A 22,523-nucleotide genomic window follows, 5' to 3' on the forward strand; every position below is an offset into this window, starting at 1 on the left:
TGGCAGGGGAAGAAACTTTGTACCAAGTATGTTTCCTTCCCTTGCAATATCTATCAGAAGACACAGATTCCCTCCCAGATGGCCACACCACTGCTCCCTAGCCGGTGGGTGATTTCAGGCAATGAAAAGATAATTCTTCTGTGTGATTTATCTTTAAGCTTTGGAAGGATAAGGAATGTTTTGATCCTGGAGAAGGGCGCCTTACTTGACTACATTTTAATTCTTGAGAACAGTTGGAAATAAGGACTTTAAGGAAACACATAGCTGCCTTTATACACTAATCATAGTTAATCGTTGAAAGGGATGGGCTGTAAAAGCAATAGGATCTGGAAGACAGCCCACAAGCAAAATAAATTTTGAAAGTTATTCATTGACTCTGGGATAGGTGGGGCTTTTTCTTTTTTTAGTACCTCCCTAGAAAGTCCTGAGCTCAGATTTAAAAATAAAACTCCTGGAGTAGCCCAAGTCTTCCCAGCTCTCTACTTCGAAAGCTAACGTGGCTTTGAGCAGTGCCGATACTGGAGTTGACTGGGACTTTTCCTGCTTCCCTCTGTGGGATGATTCTGGCCAACTTGGAGCCCAGGTGGCTTGTGTGGATTGGGACCCAAAGGCAAATTTGAACTTGAGAACCAAGGTAAGTGATCATGGCTCTACACCCGAAAAATCCAGATCTGCCACTCTTGAGGAAGTCTGTCTTCAGACCGCCATGCTGATCAAAGCCATTCCCCAGAGATGGCGGGCAAAGAGAAACTATCAACAGAGGAGAAGTTATAGAAGAATGGGAGACTCATCTGTGCTATGGTTTCTACTGGAGTGCCCTCATCTCTCTGTGTTTCCAAAGCAAAGGGCATCAAAGTTACTTTTTGGCTTTCTCTGGTGTGGTGTCAAACTTTGGCCAGGGATATGAGAAACCATATGCACCACTGGGTTCCCTGGCTTCTGCAGTCAGAGTGGTTTGCGGGGGGGTGGAGGTCCGAATGGCTCTTTTTGAATGTGCCCAAGGGACAATCAGTTGGTGCAAATGGGAGGGAAGGGCCAGCATGTGTTAGTTCTGTGTGCTGGTCCATGCAGCTGCATGGCAATTTGAACAAAGCCAAGGGCGGAAATTTGCACACTGGCTGTGTATGCTTCAGAGTGCATGAGTCCTCCCTGATGGAAAGTTCATGGCTCTGGGGGCTTTGGAAGCCCTCATCTAGGAGAAATTTCTGGAAGGTTAGGGTCTCAACTCTTCAAGACTTCCAAAGCACCTGAGTTTGCTGGACTGTCCAAGGCTGAAAAGATGTGGGCAGACTGTTGCTAGGTTGTGGCTGAACTGGATGCCTGTGTGACACCTGTGCTGTCTTTGGTGATGGTCCTCAACTCTCTTGTACCATGGGTCCCCAGGGTGAGATAGCCACAGTGCTGGTCCCGTTGTTTTAAAAAACTCCAGCTGATGTCTCCCCTCCTCCCCCGGATGAAGTGCAACTCCTAAGAGAGCACTCACAAGGAATACTCAGCAAGTATGGATTTGGCCAAGAAAAAAACAGCATAACTCCATGCTTGAGGAGTCAGTAGAATCAGCTAACAGCTTTCTGATTCTAAGTATTTCTAACAGCTTTCTGATGCCAAGAATTTCTTTTTTAAAAAGGGCCTATATTGTAAGTAACCTGATGAGTTTCCCTTGAAGTATAAGGTTCAGGAAAATGGTGTTTTCATTTGGGGAGAGTTCGTTCCTGTGTTAAGACGAAATCTCATGTTTCTGGGAAACTTCAAGAATCCTGACAGCTTTGAGTTGTTTACTCTTTGTAATTTTATACCAAATAGAGACTGTGGGGTTTGTATGCATTGTCATTATTCTAATTTTAATCCAAACTAAAGCCTTCTTTGATAGCTATTACAACTGAAGTAGTTCAAAAATATTGTCTCATGTCTGGAAATTGGCACAAGTTCCTACATGATCCCATGTTTAAAAAAAAAATCCCAACTCTTCTTTCTTAAGTTTGCACTAGTGGAGGAAAAGGCCATGATTTAAAATGTAATCACTACATACAATGGGCTTCAAGGTGGGGTGACTTGGAAAGAATACTACAAGGTGGTTACACTTTAACAAAAAGTAAACAAAATCTAGACAATCTGCAAGGCACCAGAAATTCTATACTTGGCTACATAATGAGTGACATTGCAATATTTTTTTCCTTAAAGGGTAAGTGCATTAATTTTCTTCTTCTCTTTTTATTTTTTAAGTTTATTTATTTTATTTGAAAGGCAAGTTAACAGGGGGTGGTGGTGAGGGGAAACAGAGAGTGAGAGACAGAGAGAATCTTCCTTCCACTGGTTCACTCCCCAAATCCCTGCAATACTCAGGGATGGCTGGGTTAGGCTGAAGCCAGGATCTTGGAACTTCATCTGGGTCTCCCACTGGGTGGCAGGGGCCCAAGCCTTTGATCCATCTTGTGCTGCACCCAAGGATGCATTAGCAAGAAGCTGGATTGGAAGCAAAGCAGCCAGGACTAGAACAAGCATTTAATATGGGAGGGTAGCCCAAGCTGCAGCTTAACCCCCTGCACCACAATACTTACTCCTTTTATTATGGGATGCTTATGTTCTTCTAGAGAACTGACCATTTTGGACCTTTGTCTATTTTTAAATTAAAATGTTGTCCTTTTGTTGTTTAATGACAACATATTATCTGCCAAGTACACTGCTCATTTTTTTTTCAATTTAATGTTTCTCTTTTAACTTTGTTTATAGACTCTTTTATAGTGCATAAATTTTAAACTTTCTTGAAATCAATCCAGAAAGCATAAAAATTAAAAATACCTTCCTGTTGTGGAAAATTGAAACTAATAGTCTTGAGTTTTCCCTCTTACACCCCTGCCTTTGCAGCCTAACTTGGAGGTTCTTCCCAATAAGAGATGGCATCTCACTGCTTGCAACCTGCACTGGCCAATGAAATGTGGTAGAAGTGACAATGGATGCCCATTTCTTTCTTTCTTGAGATCCTACCTCGGCTGAGTGAAAAATCTAGACTGACTTATTGGAAGATTACAGACTCGTGGCCCAGTCACCCACCACACCCGTACCATTTTCCTGCCAATGTGATGGGTAAAGCCATCCTGGAAGCCCAGCCAGCAGCTTACTTGTGAGCTGACCACAGCCCAGCCAAGATGAGCCACACCTGGCTCCCATCAGAAGAACTGTCTATATGACCCACAGAATTGTGAGCCCTAAGAAATGACTGTGGCTTAAAACACTGTTTTGGGGGGTAGTTTGCTCTGAGGCAGTAACTGATTCACCTTTATTTTATTCTGACAGTAGATTTTATTTTGGGATTTTTTTGCTTCTTTTTCTTTTCTTTTTTTTTTTTTTATTTGACAGAGTTAGACAGTGAGAGAGAGAGACAGAGAGAAAGGTCTTCCTTCCGCTGGTTCATTCCCCAAATGGCTGCTACTGTCGGAGCTATGCCGATCCAAAGCCAGGAGCCAGGAGTTTCTTCCTGGTCTCCCATGCGGTGCAGGGGCCCAAGCACTTGGGCCATCCTCCACTGCCCTCCCGGGCCATAGCAGAGAGCTGGACTGGAAGAGGAACAACTGGGACTAGAACCCGGAACCCATATGGGATGCTGGTGCTGCAGGCGGAGGATTGACCAAGTGAGCCACGGCGCCAGCCCCTGTTTTGGTTCTTGATTCTTTAACTCAAACATAGTCTATTCTTGTTCATGGTGTATGGGGTGGGGGGGGGGAGGTTCCAGGAGCTTTCTTTTTTATATACAGCCAATTTCCTTAACCCTGTTCACTGAAGTTTATTTTGCCACTGATTTGAAATGTCATGGTTTTCAGGAGCTAAATTCCCATAAACATGGGGGTTGGTGTTTGGCATCTCTAATACGTTCCACTGGTTTATCTTCTTATTCCTGGGCCAATATTGCAGTATTAAAAGACTTAATCTTGGAGTATGACGTGATATCTGGAGTCCGCCTAGGGAATAATGGAAGAAGCCAGTTGTTAGAATTCAAGGGGAGGGACTCTGTCTTAAACATTTTTGCATCCCCACAGAATCCAGCTAGCTGTTGTGGATGGAGGGTGATTGCCAGTGCTTGTTGAAAGGGAAACACTTGGTCTTCTGTATTGTGAAACCATGGGATCAGATGCACAAGAGATTAATTTGGGGAGCTTGTGGTTTGCAAGGATGACATGTATGGCCATTACTTCTTATTATCCTCACAGCTCTGTGAGCTACAAGATAAGTAACCTGAGAAAGGCTAAATCATCACAACGAGGGAGGAAGAAGAAGAAAAAGGGGAGGAAAGGAAGAGGAGAAAGCTAACAGCAACTGAGTATTTATGAGTGTTTACTCTGTTAGATGCTAAACACCACAGGTGCCTTACCATAGCCAACCCTCATAGCAGATATGTGAGGCTAGTACTGTCTTTACATCCATTTTTAGAAGAGGAGGTGACATTCAAGAACAGTTAAGTAACTGCATGAAAGTCACATGGCAAGTGAAAGAATCAGAATTCTTTTTTTTTTTTTTAACTTTTATTTAATGAATATAAATTTCCAAAGTACGGCTTATGGATTACAATGGCTTCTCCCCCATAACGTCCCTCCCACCCGCAACCCTCCCCTTTCCCACTCCCTCTTCCCTTCCACTCACATGAGGAGAATCAGAATTCTAAAAACACATGAAGCGTCGTGGCACAGCAAGGTGGGCTGCCGGCTGCAATGCTGGCACCTGATTTCTTAGGGTCAGTTCAAATCCCGGCTGCTCTGCTGCCGGTCCAGTTTCCTGCAATGTGCCTGGGAAAAGAGTAAGAGATGGCCCAAGTTCCTGGGCCCCTGTCATTCCTGTGGGAGACCCGGATGGAGTTCCTGGGTCCTGGTTTCAGCCTGGCCCAGCCTGTTTGTGTGGCCATTTGAGGACTGAAGCAACAGATGAACTATCTTGCTCTTTGTCTTTCTCTATCAATCTGTCTTTTACGTAAATTAAATAAATCTTAAAAATGCATGTGAACATACCAAAAACAGCAGAACACTGACATAAAATGCAGACTGGCGGGCATTGCCTCTGCAGGGTGAGATGAGAGGACCTCCATTTTCTTAGACAGTTTCTCAGTTGTCTAGATCGTCAGAGTTATCTTCCTCACACTCAGCTTGGCTTGGGCAGGGGACCATGCCAGGAGCAGGGAGCAAGGGACTAGGTGAGAATCCCCGTCCCACCATGATGTTGCTCCACCTGCATCTTCGCTTCCTCCCAGGGATGCTTTTCATTGAAATGTTTTCATCCTGCCCGAAGCCCACTTTTGGGCAGCTACATTGTCCTGCCCTTCCAAAGAACAGAGCTAGCTCAAGGAAGGAATTCATCCAAGGAAACATTAGATAACGAGCAGCTAGCAAAGAAGTTTGGAAGGTAGAGAAAGCATTCATTTTACCCCTCTTTCCTTCTGGTCTTAGCTAAGGCACCTCTCATATGCTCACAAGGGTTAGGTGTTGGTGCTCTCTGGCTACATGAGCTTTGTTGTAATGGTAGAAAGACAAGGATTGGGGCTGACATTATAGCTCAGTGGGTTCAGCTGCAGCCTGCGATGCTGGCATCCCATATCTGAGTGCAGCTTTGAGTCCTGGCTAACTGACTTCTGACTCAGCTTCTTGCTAATGCACCTGGGAAGGCAAGAGATGGTGGCCCAAGTGCTTAGGTCCCTGCCATCCTGTGGGAGATCAAGATGGAGTTCCTGGCTCCCAATTTTGGCCTGGACCAGACATGGCCATGCAACCATTTGGGGAGTGAACTAGCAAATGGAAGATTCTCTTTCTCTCTGTCATTCTGCCTTTTAATTAATTAATTAATTAATTGGTAGTTCCATTAAATATGCATGGACAGAATTCTTCTATTAAAAGACAAGCCATGATGGTTTATAAAGACCACACGTAAGGGCAAGCATTTGGCCTAGCCTTAAGACCCTAGCTGTGTTGCCCTTATCCCATATTTTATTGCCTGGGTTTGAATCCCAGCTTCACTCTGGATCCCAGCGTCCTGCTAATGTGCTCCCTGGGAGGCAGCAGTGACGGCTCAAGTGGTTGGGCACCTGCCACCCACATGGAAGACCTGGACTGAGCTCCCAGCTCCCAGCTTGGGTCTGGTCCAGCCCTCGCTGTGGCAGGCGTTCTGGGAATAAAAGAGAAGATGGGAGCTCTCTTTGTCTCTGTCTCTGTCTCCTCTGTTTCTCTCTGGCATTAAAAACAACAACAACAAAGGCCATATGCATGAAGTTTACAGAGAGGGATTAAAAACTTCTTGAAACCCCCTCATTCATAGCTACTGAGAGTGTAAATTGTTATATCTCTTTTAGAGAGAAATCTGGCAAGGTAAAAAATACAATTAAAATCATTGATCCAGTCTCTCATCTTATATTTATGAGATTAGCCCAAACATAAGGACTCCAGGATACATGTGCAAATGCTGAAGTCTTGTCTGTTGTGGCAAAAGGATGCAAAGAACTCAAGTCTCATCAAGAGGAAAATGCTGAATACATAGTAACCTATGGAATATCAAGCAGCAAGTAAGGATGCTGGTGTTTTAAAGTAGAAAGAGTAGAAAATAATTGGGCACTGCAAATTTATTGTGATGCTGTTTTGCAGTGATAAACTTTTGGAAACCATCTGACATTTTAACTATAGTGTTTTAATTAATTAAGTGTAGCATTCAAACGAAACACTCTGTGGCCATAAAATGATACACAAGTATTTTATTTCCATAGAATGTTCAGAGCATCTACTGTTCAAGGGAAAATCCATTGACAAAATGGCAGTCATCTTCATTTAAAATTCAAAATCATAAAGGATTATCAGAAGCTACATAAACACAATGAGTATTATAAAAAAACTGATTAAACTTTATCCTGATCAGCACACAAAATTTTTAGTAAAATCACTAAAGTTACACAATAAGCAAAAATGTTCTTTAATTAAAGAAATTCAGTTTTATCTTGAGGTTCTTGGAAATTTAGCAAGGCAAAGCAATTGTAATCATAAACATTAAAAACTACCTCTCTACTGATTATCTTACTGTAAAGCAGAAACATCAGGACATCAGAGAGTAATCACTTGAAAAACCACTTGAATGAATAAGATAATTGTTTTTAGGTTTTCATATATGTCCTAAATATTCAATATCAATAATCTTACCCTCAATTCCCTCAAAAAGCATTGAAAAGAAATGGGGGGGGGGGGAATATTCCATTCACCATACTGAAGCCCTCAATACATACATTCACAAACCCAAAACACCTGGAAATGACTTTAACAAGAAATATTCTGAATTCAAATGAAGAAAACAATGAAATTTTATCAAAATATGTCAAAGAATTTCCAAACTAGGAGAAAATTGTCACATATTTCTGGGTAGGAAGACTCACTATGTAAAAAAGTAGTGATTCTCCTCAAATTAACATTTAGACATCATGCACTTTTAAAATCCTTTAGAATTATTTTTATTTACTTGAAAGTTACAGGCATGGGAGGTGGGAAGAGAGAGATCTTCCATCAGCTGGTTCACTCCCCAAATGGCTGCAATAGCTGAAGCTATGGCAGGCTGAAGCCAGAAGCCAGGAGCTTTGACTGGGTCTCCCATGTAGATGCAGGCATCCAGCCATTTGGTCTCTCTTCTGCTGCTTTTCAGTGCATTAGCAGGGAGCTGAATTGGAAATGGAGCAGCCAGGACTTGAACTGGCACTCATATGGGATGCCAGGGTCACAGGCAGCAGCTTAACTCACTGTGCCATGACACTGGCCCCCAGAATTCTAGAATTAGATAAAAGGATGTTAAAGTTTAAATAAAGAATATCTGCCTGGAGATACTTTTGGCAAACAATTTCCTTGCTGAATACCAGAAAAATTCCAAAACCATTACAATCAAACCAGTATTGTATTTACAAAGGACTAAATAAATACTGGAGAAAGAAAGAATGAAGACTTTAAGACTCAAGACAAATAAATGTAGTGAGGTTTACATTTAGTGAGGAAAGAATGGATTGTTTAATATAAATGCTTCCATGACCTAGAACATAAAATTAGAACTCCTACTTCATATAAAAAAATTCTAAGCGTCTTACAAACTGAATGTCTAAATAAGTTAATAAATAAATGAAACAATTCTGCCAGAAAACCTGACAATCTGTTTAATCTCAGAAGAGGAAGATATTCTTAACCAAGGCTAGAAAGACAGAAGCAGAAAGTAATGGACATTGTAGCCACACAATTGCACTCTTCATAAGACAGAGCAATGGGTCTGGAAAAGTAACTTGGAAGGCAGTGATGGCATTTGTAATGGACCAAGAGCTCTTAGAAGTTGATGAGAAGGGAAAAGCAATCCAATAGAAAAGTAAGCAGAGAAGACAAATAGGCACTCCCAAGAACAAATCTGCAGGGCTATGATGAATACTAGAAATGAACAGAACACTAGTTAGCAGAGCAGGACAAGCTAAAACAACAGTCACACATCACATGTCATCTGTATGTGTGTATTTATGTGTGTGGGCTTATGAGATGAGATAAACTTAGGAAAGAATGGGAAGCTAGTTACTAGGCTATCTGAGTTGTTTGTAGGAGATGATGAGGTGAAAGGCTGGATGGAGGAACCAAGGAAAAAATGAAAGAGAAGAAAAAGACAAAATTTAAAAACATGATGGCTTTACATGAATTACATATATCTCTCTCTTGAATAAAAAATGTTTAAAGGTTAAGTCAATGGGCACCCCTGTGATGTAGTGGGTAAAGCTGCTGCCTGCAATGTGGCATCCCTGTGGGCACTGCTTTGTGTCCCAGCTGCTCCACTAATGCTCCTTGCTAATGGCCTGGAAAAAGCAGTAGAGGATGGCCCAAGTGTTTGCATCCCTGTTACCCATGTGGGAGACCCAGATGAAGCTCCCACTCCTGGCTTCAGGCTGACCCAATGCTGGTCATTGCAGCCATCTGGGGAGTGAAACAGAATATTTAATATTAAATGAATAAGATATTTGAGAGGATTACCAAAGTTATATGCAAATAGCACCCCATTCTATATAAGGGACTTGAGCATCCCTGTATTTTAAGATCAAAGGGAGAGATGGTTCTGGAACTAATCCCCCATGGCTACCAAGGCTTGAAATGAAATAATCTCTAACCAAGACTTACTGTATTTGAAAAAAAAAAAAAACCAAAAAGCTAACTTATCTGGCAAAGGTAGCATTTGTCTACAGAATCTTTGCTCCTCCATGAAAGAGATAGAGACTAAAGACTGGAAACATATAAAAACTAAATTCCAGGACCCATCATGATTGGAAGAATCCACACAAATGGTGGTTAGAAATTTTTCTAAAATGACAGAGTAAGTCAAGGAGAAGATAATAGAGCCAAAAATTCATTTTCTGCAACTTTTCCGATTAATAGTGATTTTTTTAAAATGAGGCTCAACTGTTCAAGACTGAAAATTCAACTGTCTCTTGGCAGCAGAAATGGGTGCAGCATCGTATCACCAACAACACTCACGCAAGCCCCTTCCCTGTCATCTGGACTTCTTGACTCGCATGCACCTGCCCCGACTGCTACACTGCTTTCCACACAGAAGTCCACTTACCACGGCCCAAACCCTTCCCATCATTTGCAACCATCTCCTTGCAGCTGTGACGTTTCCTCGTTTTCTCAGATTAGCCACTTAGTCAATAGACAGTGTTGACCTTCAAGCATTAGCATTAATAAGAATCATGTGGGAAACATGTTCAGTACAGATGCCTGGGCTTCTGCTCTTGACACTGGATTTAATGGATTTGTGGGAGATCCCAGGTGGTTCTCACACAAGTGATCTAGTGACCACACTGGTAGAAACACTGCTTTAACAACAGTGCACACTGGGACTGGCATTGTGGCACAGTGGATTAAACCACCATTTACAATGCCGGCATCCCCTATCGAAGGCTGGCTTGAGTCCCAGCTACTCTGCTTCCAATATAGCTCCCTGCCAATGCACCTGGGAAAGCAGAAGAAGATGGCCCTAGTATATGAGTACCTGCCACCCATGTGGGAGACCAGGATGGAGTTTCTGGCTTCTGGCTTCAAGCTGGCCCATCCCCAGCTGTTGTGGCCATTGGGGAAGTGAACCAGCAGATGGATCTATCAAGATCTCTCTCGCGCGCGCGATCTCTCTCCCTTTCTCTTTATCTATCTATCTATCTATCTATCTATCTCTATCTCTATCTCTCCCTCTGTCTGTTGCACTGCCTTTCAAATAAATAAACAATAAATATTTTGAAAATAATGCAGATTCTTGCTACTCATGGTGTGTCTCACAAAGCAGCAGCATCTGGAGTCTCCAGACCTGGTGGGAAAGGTGGAACCCAGGGCCCTACCTCAGCCCTTCTGAATCACAGGCTGCACTATCTTCAGATTCCCCTGAGATCTGTGTACACGTGCAGTGTTGAGACACACTGGTTAAACTACACAGAAGGAACATGCAGGCCATTTTGCTTTCAGTATGGGCTTTGTCAATGCTTGGAGGCTTTGTCATTGCTTGGAGGCTTTGATTAAATTTCCTAGTTCTTATGCAGAGGTGGCTCACACTGCTCACAGGTAACCACTCTGCTTACCTTCTCCAGAGCATGAGGTTTTCTTCCTGAGCTCACTGTGTCCTTCCTTTTTCAAGATCATTTTGAGAGTTGTTGACTCACCAGGAAAAGAATGTGCTATTTTCAACCCAACACCATTTTCTCAGCTCTGCATTTTATGTGTCAGGTTCCTGGGGCTCACTGACTTCACACATTGTATTGTCTGCTTCAGGCAAGACTGTCGGGGTCACGCCCCAAACAACTGTCCATTCTTGCCTGATGAAATCGGAAAGGTGTTTCTTGTGTGAAAAGCCTGGAGTAGCTCATCTCCAGGGAGGGACCCAGACTCCTTGGCTAGGGAGAATAGAACATCTGCTTCAGCCATGATCCCTCCTGCTGGCTGGGCTGTGTCAGCGGGGGCGTTCAGGATAAAGCACTCAGTCTCCATCCGATGCTGCAGTCATCAAATACTGGCAATGGAATCCAGGGCACCCCCACAGGGAATAATCCATGGTGATGAAAAGGGATGACCAATAAAACAGTAAGCAAGAACGGCCCACAGTCTGCTGTGGCTGTTATTTCTTTCCCCCAACTTATTTTTCCTAATATATTTTTATTCATTGGAAATAGATTTGAGAATAACTGGGAAAGAACATTTTTGCTATCTGAAATATTCTGGAAGAACAAGGGCAGTTCAGTTCCAAGAGCATTGTGGATACTTTCAGCTGCTAGTGATTTCTTAAAAACAAAATTTGCTATTTGGCACTTTGCTTCTCAATCCCAATTTAAATGTTTTAAATTTAGTTTTATTTGTTTAAAAGGCAGAGACAGAAAGAGGAGGAGAGAAAGACAGAGAGACTGAGAGAGGGAGATCTTCCATGCCCTGGTTCACTCTCCAAAAGCTTACAATAGCCAGGACTGGGCCAGACTGAAGCTGGGAGCCGGGAACTCAACCCAGGGCTCCCATGTGGGTGGCAGGGATCCAGGTACTTGGGCCATCACCTGCCGCCTCTTGGGGTGTGCATTAGCAGGAATTGGGAGCAGAGCTGAGACTCAAACCCAAGCAGCCTGATATGGGATATGGGGGCCCCAGGGTTGTCTTAACTGCTTTGTCAAAAATCCACCCCTCTACTCCAGTTTAAGTTATCCTGACTCTACCCTATAGGGTTACAGGCCAGACCCAGGGGGCCATAGGCACAAGCAGAGGTAGCAGCTCAGTGCTCAGAGATCGGGGGGGGGGGGGGATCTGAGTTTGTCACTTGAGGAGATCAAATCTGATTCCCAAGGTACCATTCCCATAGCTGGTGCATTGCTGCAGTGCCCATGGGACCTTATGAGTTGGTGAACTTGATAATGCCCAGCTCATCTGTGGCTGGGGACTTTTTTCTCCCCACTGAAACTTCTACATCCAATATGAATCTATTTTCTAAATAAAAATAGCCCGTGACCCTTTTTCTTATTAAAAGAGCCATAGTAACAATAAATCTGGCCAGGTAGGGTGAGCGTTCTCATTAGATGGGAATTCGCAGAGGTTGCTTACTGAGCCATGAGATAGCTGTTGATGGTGTGATGACTGGCCAAGCCCCAGCCTGCTGGGATCCCAAGGAAGGGAAAGAAATGGTGCTCAGGTTGAGGGAGGACAGGACGGGGCCAGGATGAGAGCAGCAATGGGAGGAGGAAGTCCTGCTGGACAGGCAGGCACCATCCAAGAGGGGCTAGAAGTCCAAATGATGGAGTCCAGGGCCCAGTGGTGACCTCTATGCTGGCTCATTCTGGGATGGGCATCCAAGTGGCTGAGTCCCAGTCCTCTCCCTAAAGTTACTCCATTCACTAATTCATACAACTCTTTTTTTGTTTGAAAGGCAGAGTGACAGAGAGGGAGAGACAGAGAAGAGAGATTTTCCACCCACAGATTAACTTGCTAAATGCTGGCAACAGCCAGGACTGGGCCAGATTGAAGCCAGGAGCAAGGAACTCCATCCTGGTGTGCAACGTGGGTGCCAATGACTCCAGCACTTGGTTCATCTGCTGCCTCTCAGGGGCATAAGGAGGAACTCAGCTGGAAAGGGAGTGGTCAGGACTTGAAGCTGCACTCCAATATGGATGCGAGCGTTACAAGCAGCAGCTTAACCCATCGTGCCCTAACACCTACACCTGCTCCCCATTTGACTCTACAATCACTTTAAGCATTACATAATATGTCATTTTTAAGTAAAAAAAATTATATAATACATCCTGGCCAAAGAGAATACAATGCATAGCTGGATAGTCCTGAGCCTGAGACCCAGACCAACAGGTGGCACGCCAGGCGCTACCCAAGAGCTATGGGTAGAGAGCCAGATAAGGATGCATGATTGATAGATTCCAAATAGGAGGGAAGAAACAACAGGCTTAAAAACCACTAACAGGGCTGGTGCCACGACTCACTAGGCTAATCTTCCACTTGCGGCGCTGGTACCCCGGGGTTCTAGTCCCAGTTGGGGCACCAGATTCTGTCCCGATTGCTCCTCTTCCAGTCCAGCTCTCTGCTGTGGCCCGGGAGGGCAGTGGAGAATGGCTCAAGTCCATACTGCACCCTCATGGGAGATCAGGAGGAAGCACCTGGCTCCTGGCTTCACATCAGCTCAGCATGCCGGCCATAGCGGCCATTTGGCGCGTGAACCAACAGAAGGAAGACCTTTCTCTCTGTCTCTGTCTCTCTCTCTCTCACTGTCTAACTCTGCCTGTGGAAAATAAAAACACTAACAGTCAATCTTGCAGCCAACCCAACCTCCGAAGTGGCGACGTATGTCTACAGAAGGAACAGGGCCATTTCTGGGATCCCTTTGGGGGTCTTAGAAGTTGGCAAACTCAAACTCACTCAGCAAGGTTGCCACAGGTCTGGACCCAACCACAGTTGGCTACTCCACAAAATGGAGCCTACAAGGTCAAGGAATCTGCTGGTCTAGGCAGTGGACATTGAGTGCAGGGCACAGTGCTGGGAGTCCAGGCTCTCAGAGCTGCCCCGGGGCTGCTCTGGTCCTGCTGCCCCCAGTGCGTATTTAGTAGCTCAGGCCAGGCACCTACAGCCTCCGTCTCCACAATCACCTGCGTCTTCCCCATCCCTGGTTGTGCTTGGCAAAGTCACAGGTTTAGATTTCTCTCTGCCTTCTCCCCACCCCGCTCCATGCCTTTATGAGAGAGAATCTCGCACTAGACTTTACCCTATTATGCCAGACCCCTTGAATGGGCATCAAATCACCAGGAAGGTTTAGCAAACCAGTACTGGGCTCCACCCTGGGGCTTGTGATGCTTGCTGTAGGGCTGGCCAGAGGCCCTAGGGTTTGCATTCCTGGCAAGTTCCCAGGCGGGGCTGCTGGCTGGCTGGCTGGCTACTCATTCAGCATGGACTGAGTTCCCACGGGTGCCACCTACCAAGTGCTGAGGATAAAACAAGGACACGAGACATAGCATTTGTATTCCAGCCACCTAGGTGAATTGGTTAAGCAAATAGTTGCATTGATAATTATGTGATTTCAGTCTCGGTAAGAAAAATGACTAGATTTTGATGCCAGCAAATAGAAGGGAGTTAAGAATATTGGGGGGGGGGGGCGTAGTGCATTAGGTTAATCCTCCGCCTGCAGCGCTGGCATCCCATGTGGGCGCCGGTTCTAGGCCTGGTTGCTCCTCTTCCAGTCCAGCTCTCTGCTGTGGCCTGGGAAAGCAGTGGAGGATGGCCCAGGTGCTTGGGCCCTGCACCCACATGGGAGACCAGGAAGAAGCACCTGGCTTCTGGATTCAGATCGGCGCAGCTCCGGCCATTATGGCCATTTGTGGGGTGAACCAATGGAAGGAAGACCTTTCTCTCTGTCTCTCTCTCTCACTGTCTGTGGCTCTACCTGTCAAATAAATAAATAAATATTAAAAGAAAAAAATAATATCAGGGAATGTATCTCTGAGAAAATGGCATTGCAACTGAGCATCACTGGAAACATTGGTATTTTTCATTCATTCATTCACAACCCCCAAACATCTAAGTGGAAGTCCAATGTGCTATCCATTGCACCACAGAGCCAAGTGCCCAAGCCCCTAAATAAAATTGCTCCTCTGAGAATATTGGAGGAAATGTCCTTAAATGCTGCATTCCTAGTCATTGGTGCTTGCTGTCAAGGGATTGATCATGGGGAGAAATCCTACCGGAAGCTGTCTTGTTTCAGAGACGTTTCAGAAAAAGGAAGCGAGAGTTGGGGGTTGAGCTGAGAAGGCCACCGAGGCCCAGGGCTGAGCCGCGCTGTGGGCCTGGTGTGGACGTCCTGCAGGAATCATGCTGCTCCCCGGGGTCTGTGCCCTCTTCTTGCGGGCAGCCCTGGAGTGGGGTGGGGATAGTCCTGGCTTCTCCCATCCCGGAGAGCACCCCCCAGGGCGGGCCTGCAGCTTTGCCTGGAGAAGAAGGGCACTGGTCAGTGCTGGAGGGAGGGTGGGAAGACCTCACAGCCCCCAGGGAGGAAGGGGCAGTGAGTGGGCGGGGTGAGTGAAGCGGAGGGCAGGGAGTGGGCGAGGCTGTGGGAAAGTGAGGTCAGCGAGAGGGCAGGGCCACTAAGGGGCGGGGCTGGGCAATGCTTATCTCAAAATGTATGGGGAGAATTTTGAACAGGCAGAGATTTGCATTCAGTCAGCCGACTGAAGAAGACAGCATCTTTCCCACCTACTGAGGGCCCTGGCACTTCCGGTGAGACGCGTGGTGGTAGACAGAGGTCCACAAATGAGGTGACCGAAGCAGCGGCGATGGTCCAGTCGCCAACCTGCAATCCCCTCTGTGCGGCCAAGTCCTCCCCACGACAAGGGCTTGATGAGATGACTCCTTCCTTCCTTCCTTCTCTCTCTCTCTCTCTCTCTCTCTCTCTCTCTCTCTCTTTCTTTCTTTCTTTGACAGGCAGAGTTAGACAGTGAGAGAGACAGAGAGAAAGGTCTTCCTTCCGTTGGTTCACCCCTCAAAGGGCCACTGCGGCCGGCGCACTGTGCTGATCCGAAGCCAGGAGCCAGGTGCTTCCTCCTGGTCTTCCACGCAGGTGCAGGGCCCAAGCACTTGGGCCATCCTCCACTGCTTTCCCAGGCCACAGCAGAGAGCTGGACTGGAAGAGGAGCAACCGGGACAGAATCTGGTGCCCCGACCAGGACTAGAACCTGGGGTGTTGGCGCCGCAAGCGGAGGATTAACCTAGTGAGCCGCGGCGCCGGCCAAGATGATTTCTAAGATCTTTTCCAATCCTAATATGTTCTAAACCTGAGGTAAGTTTTAAAAATAGATTATTTTTAATTATTATACTACACACACATGTATACATATACACAATCACAGGCACAACCACACAGACTCACACGCTAACACACACATACACAATCACACACAGGCACAGGCACACACAAACTCACACATACACAGTCTCTCATGCACATCCATATATAAACACACCTACACACTAACGCACATACACAATCACACAGGCACAATCATATACACACACATTAACACACATACACAACCACTCACATAGGCACAACCATACACACTCACACATAAACACATACACAATCACACACATTCACACAGGCACAATCACGCATACACTCACACACTAACACACATACACAATCACACACACAGGCAGACACCATTCACACAAGCATAATCACACATACACCCACACACTAACACACACATACACAATCACACACAGGCAGACACACACACATACACACTCATGCACATTCATATATAAACACATCTTCACACTAACACACATACACAATCACACAGGCACAATCATACACACTCTCACACATAAACACACACATACACAGTCACACACATTCACCCAGGCATGATCTCACAACACTCATACACTAACACACACACACAATCACACACACTCACACAGGCACAATTACATGCACACACACACTAACACACACAATCACACACACTCACATATAAACACAAACATACACAAGCACACACAGGCACAATCACACACACTAATACACAATCATATGCACTCACATATAAGCAACACATGCACAATCACACACACACTAACAATCATATGCACTCACATATGAATATACATACACAATCACACAGCCACACACACGCTAACACACAATCACACACACTCACACACTCACACTAACACACACACAATCACACACACTCACATATAAATGCACACACATACACAATCACACACACAGGCACAACCGCACACACTCACACACTAACACACACATATAAACACACACATACACAATCACACACACAGGCACAACCACACACAAACTTTAAACTCTTCAGTGGAGGAATCAGGCCAGACAGCTGCACAGGAAAAACAGATGCTTAAAAATACATTTGGTGGATAAAGTGTGTTTCTTTTTCCTCTTCCTGGTTCCTTTTGACCTTGTTTTTTTAAATTTGACCCTGAGTGTGAACACCGAGCTGATGGACTTTCGTTTCCTAGGCTTTCTAAACACCTCGGATTCTAGCAGTGCTCGGAACACCTGCGAGCCTTTGGGGCGGAGGGGGGCCTGTGACCTTTCACACCCTGAAAAAACAGGCCAAGCTTTCTGTTCCTGAGCTGTCAGTGGCGTGACCTTAGCTAAACACGGGAAGTGTTCTTTCAAAATTCACCGACAACCCCTACCCCCGTCCCCACCAGCCGTGATGAGGGGTCTACCATGGCTCAGGAAAAGTCTAGTTTGGAGTTCAATCATGCACATTTGCCCAGGGCTAACACATGGTCCGTATCATTTCTGTTAAGGAGATAGTTGAAACTCACTTGGCAAACTGGTTAATGACTAACTGGATGAAGTGACTCAGATAAAATCCCCACATCCTGCCTTGTGGCCGGCTTGCTGGTGCTGAACTGGGGGATCTGTTTGATCTTACAACAGTGCCGAGACCTTTGACTGTCTGATCTCCGAGTTTGAGCCCTCTCTGTCTCTTGCTGAAGTCTTGGTGGAACAGGGAGCAGATGTAGCATTTGTTTACTCACTTGGGGAATACGAGCACACTGCAAAATGTTCATGGGTGATAGAATGAAAGTTTATTTTGGTGCAAAAAAAAAAAAAACCCTTGCAATTTATGCGTATGAGCACTCTTCAAAAAGTTAATGAAAATGTGTAGTTATGGGGGGTGGGGGGTGGAAAGCCATTGTAATCCATAAACTGTGCTTTGGAAAATTACATTTACTAAATAAAAATTAAAAAAAAATAAAGTTCAAAAACCCTAAATAAAAAAAAAGAAAATGTGTATTATGAAAAAACCTACAGGGATTTCAAAAAAAACTATTAGCCCAAGTAAACGTGTCACTTCATTCACTTTGTCCATGCACTTTTTGCAGTGCCCCTGTATATTGAATGAGCTAAATTCTGCAGCCGCCTCTCTCTGTTCTGATTGTTCTATGCCTCTGCATGAAACCCTGGCATTACCCGCTGGGCTGGAGGAGGGGAGGAGGAAGCAGGAGAAAGACATGCAGAGCTCCGAGAGCTGGGATGATCCTGCAGTGTTGTCTCCCCTTGAGGCTGTGGGTAGGACCTTGTGTCTCCCACATCCATCAGCTGCTGGCTGCCAGCCTCCCCAGGAAGGCAATGAGACGTCTAGGCAGCTGACAGCCCAGGGCTCTCTGCAGGGAACACTCACTCCCAGCAGCCAGGGCACTAAATCCTTCATCCTGTGTCAGGGATTGCACTGTCTACCACAGGGCACTGGAGGCAAACAGCACAATCCCACTTGGCTAGTAGAGGAGTGACCTGCCATTGGTGCCTTCTGTCAGACATGCAAGCCCAAGTGGTCCTCCAGGGGGTGCGTTGGGGTTTCCTTGGAGATCCGTTGCCGGGACGGCCTCTGGCTGGTGCTCTCTGCACCGACAGCGCCTCTCGGGCTGGCTGCTGGGGATCCCTGCGCAGGACATTGCCCTTCCAGAGGCTCCTCAGGATGGGAATTCTCTGAAGATGGCTCATAGCTAGGCAATGTCTCCAGAAGCTGTATCCTGCGCATTGGGGAAAGGGATCTTTGTGTCACCCTTGGTGATCAACCATCCTGGTTTGCCCAGGACTATTCAGGTTTATAGCATAGGAAGTCCCACATCCAAGGAGCCCTTTCATCCTGGGCGCACCCGGATGGACACCCTAGAATACAAGGACCCATAGCAGCCACATCTCTGCACTTCAGCTACAGCTCCACACCTTCAGGCTTCCCAGCTGTGGATGGAACCCTGCCCCTGTGCCCAGGAAACTCTAGACTCATGCCCAGCCTTCCGAATGGTCCCTCCTCTAGGCTTGCATGGTAGGGGATAGCACAGTGCCCTTGCCCTTGAAGTGCAGAGCCCAGAATGTGACAGCTGATGCTGCAAAGGGACCTTGCCTTCCACCAGCCTCTTCTACCAGCAACAATGCCCCACAAGCTTAGTCAGCCTGAAGTGGGTCAGGGGCCACAGTTTGTGAAACCCACTTCAAAACATGTTCCTCTACCTGCTTAGGGTAGAGCAAAGTGGACCTTCTGGGTCTGAAGTCCCAGTGCGCCCAGGAGGAGAGCCTGCCTTGCGGGACTGTGATCATCTCAGGACGGAAGCGGGACAGGAATTTTTCTCGACATAAGCACTCATTGTGCCATGTTCCCCTTCAAGCTCTTTGGCTTTAAGCCAAAGCTGTAGGTATAAAACTCATCCAGAGGTTCTGTTAAAGATGTGACTTATTGGCCCTTAAACATGAAAAATGTTTAACTTCATTTATAGCAAAACAAGCACAAATTAAAAGTATAACAAGATACCATTTGTAACCTGTCAAAACGGCAAACATCTGGCATTCAGTTTATAACACCGTGGGGGAAATAAACATTCTCTTATGGTCCCCATGCAGAGGCATCTGGCATTGCCCAAGAAAATCACACACGCATTTACCCTTTGATCCAGAACCCGTGTCTGATCACCTGCGCTACAGATACACCTGCACATGTAATAAATGGATATGAAGACAGTCATTTATTGGAACATTGCTTGTAATACCAAAATGATTGGCAATAACCCAAGTATAAAGCAATAAGATATTGGTTGTTTAACCATACTAGATTCACATGATGGATTTCATGCAGTATAAACAGGAGTGCTGGGAATATCTTGTGCACTTTTCTTGTATGATGACGTCTTTGGGGTATACAGTTAAATAAAAAATGAAATAACAGATCACATGTGTATAGGAGAGGACTTATAAAATTCATGGAACTACAGAATTAAAAGATAAAATTTTAAAATATAAACCTATGTCTCAACAGAAGCTATATGAAGTTCAAGGCAGTTTTTTTTTAACTTTTATTTAATGAATATAAATTTCCAAAGTACGAATTATGGATTACAATGGCTTCCCCCCCATACCGTCCCTCCCACCCACAACCCTCCCCTTTCCCACTCCCTCTCCCCTTCCATTCACATCAAGATTAATTTTTGATTATCTTAATATACAGAAGATCAGCTTAGTATACATTAAGTAAGGATTTCAACAGTTTGCTCCCACACAGAAACATAAAGTGAAAAATAATAGATGATTTTTTTTTAAATGATGATGAAATCAGATCAGACCTATTGTCATGTTTAATCCCAGTGAGAGTCAAGTTGGGAGTTGATAATTTCTTTTTTTTTTTTTTTTACAGAGGATCAGTTTAGTATGCATTAAGTAAAGATTTCAACAGTTTGCACCCCCATAGAAACACAAAGTGAAATATATTGTTTGAGTACTCGTTATAGCATTAAATCTCAATGCACAGCACATTAAGGACAGAGATCCTACATGAGGAGTAAGTGCACAGTGGCAGTTTTGTAATGAATAATATCAGGCATTTGGTCCATCCCTAAAGAGCTGAGTGTCCTGGAACTTTAAGCATGTTAATCCAATCTTGTTTTTACATTATTAACTGAAAAAAAAAATGGGTGTCTTGATATTTTTAATATTAAGAATCAAAAAAAGTCAGAAGGAGACAAATCAGGACCAGAAGGTGGATGCCCAGTGGTTTCCTACTGAAGCGCTTACAAAACTGCATCCGTTCAGTCGAAGGAATGAGCAGGAACACAATCGTCGCGTGGAGGAAAAGCTCTCTCGTGGTGCTCTCGTGGGCAAGTCTCCGCACAGTTTTGACTCACTTTTTCAAAGCATGTTATCATTCTTCTGCCCTCCAGAGAGTCAGCAAGCAAAATGCTTCGAGCCTCCCCCTGAAACTGCTGCTGTCACCTTTGCCCTGGATTGGCCCACTTTGGCTTTGGTTGGATCACTTCCTCCTCTCCATTGCCATTGCTTTGATTGGGCTTTGTCTTCACCATCACACTGGTCGAACCATGCTTCACCTCTTGTTACAGTTCTTCGAAGAAATGCTTCAGGCTCTTTATCCCACTTTTTAAAAATTTCCATTGAGGGCCGGCGCTGCGGCTCACTAGGCTAATCCTCCGCCTTGCGGCGCCGGCACACCGGGTTCTAGTCCCGGTCGGGGCGCTGGATTCTGTCCCGGTTGCCCCTCTTCCAGGCCAGCTTTCTGCTGTGGCCAGGGAGTGCAGTGGAGGATGGCCCAGGTGGTTGGGCCCTGCACCCCATGAGAACCAGGAGAAGTACCTGACTCCTGCCATCGGATCAGCGCGGTGCGCCGGCCGCAGCGCGCCAGCTGCGGCGACCATTGGAGGGTGAACCAACGGCAAAGGAAGACCTTTCTCTCTGTCTCTCTGTCTCTCTCACTGTCCACTCTGCCTGTCAAAAAAAAAATTTTCCATTGAAAGTTCTGTCCTTGTCTACAGTTGGTCTGAGCACAACAGTTTTGGCCCCCATCAAATAGAGAACTTATTCCATTTTCATTCTGTAGGCAGAATTAGGTAAGCTGAACCAATTGAGATGTCTGTGTGCTGGCTGGTATTCATCATGCTTCTTGAACTAGGGCCAAGAAAACTTAATTTTTTCCTTGCAAATTGATGTGAATGGTCCGCCACTGCAGGCTTTATCTTCAGTACCTTCTTGTCCCTTCTTAAGAGGACTTCTCCATTTGTAAACTAATGACTTGTTGGGCCATTATCCTTATCAACTTTTTGTAAAGCATCGGTGATTTCACCATTCTTCCACCCAAGATTCATAACTTTGATGTTTGTGCATGCTTCAAGCTTCAATTTTATCAGAGTTCATGTTGCCCTGATAGAGGCTCTTTACAAAGAGATGTCTTAGCCTTTTTAGGGCCTACAACTAGATTCTGTTCAGACATATTATAAAAAATTAGTGTGAGGTTGTTTTTCTGCAACAATGTTTAAATCCATGCATGGTTTCTCATCAGATGCATTTCTATGAAACATTGAAGACCTTTCATATATAAACACACAAGAAAGAGGGAAACAAGAATACTGCTAATATGGTAGGCATGTGCAGTTGCATAAGGCAAATAACAAAAAACCAAGGGGTAATATGGGCTATGGGTGAGGAGGGGGGAGGGTAACTAGGGAAGGCAATCAGGGCAGCAGTGTAAGCACTTAGCTTTGCATGCAATTTTCTACCCTGATTTCAAACTATGTAAATAATAGCTATTCAATAAAACACTTTACAAATATGTAGATTTCTAAATCCTATTCCCTCAGTTGTAGTTTACTGATTCTAGCACGGGACTCAGCATTCTGTATTTTTTTATTTTTTAGATTTTATTTATTTACTTGAAAGGCAGAGTTACAGAGAGGGAGAAGCAGAGGCAGGGTGAAAGAGAGGTGGAGAGCTCGACCATCTGCTGGTTCACTCCCCAGATGGCAAAAGCCAGGAGCCAGGAGCTTCATCCGGATCTCCCACACGGGATCAGGAGCCCCAGCACTTGGGCCATCTTTCTCTGCTTTTCCAGGTGCATTGCCAGGGAGCTGGGTTGGAAATGGAGCAGCCAGAACTCAAACCAGCACTCATACGGAATGTCGGCACTGCCTGTGGCGGCT

General features: G+C 45.2%; 1 long non-coding RNA gene across 1 annotated transcript in view; it reads left to right on the top strand.

The window, feature by feature from the left end:
- The first annotated feature begins 457 nt into the window (after positions 1-457).
- The window catches only part of LOC127488291 (uncharacterized), a 52,068-nt gene continuing 30,002 nt past the window's right edge, over positions 458-22,523 (top strand). Inside the window, exon 1 of the long non-coding RNA XR_007915899.2 lies at positions 458-634. This is a non-coding gene — a long non-coding RNA (uncharacterized lncRNA). The remainder of the gene's footprint in view (positions 635-22,523) is intronic.

The sequence above is a fragment of the Oryctolagus cuniculus genome, chromosome 5 (genome assembly GCF_964237555.1).
Source record: "Oryctolagus cuniculus chromosome 5, mOryCun1.1, whole genome shotgun sequence".
NCBI classification, from domain to species: Eukaryota; Metazoa; Chordata; class Mammalia; order Lagomorpha; family Leporidae; genus Oryctolagus; species Oryctolagus cuniculus.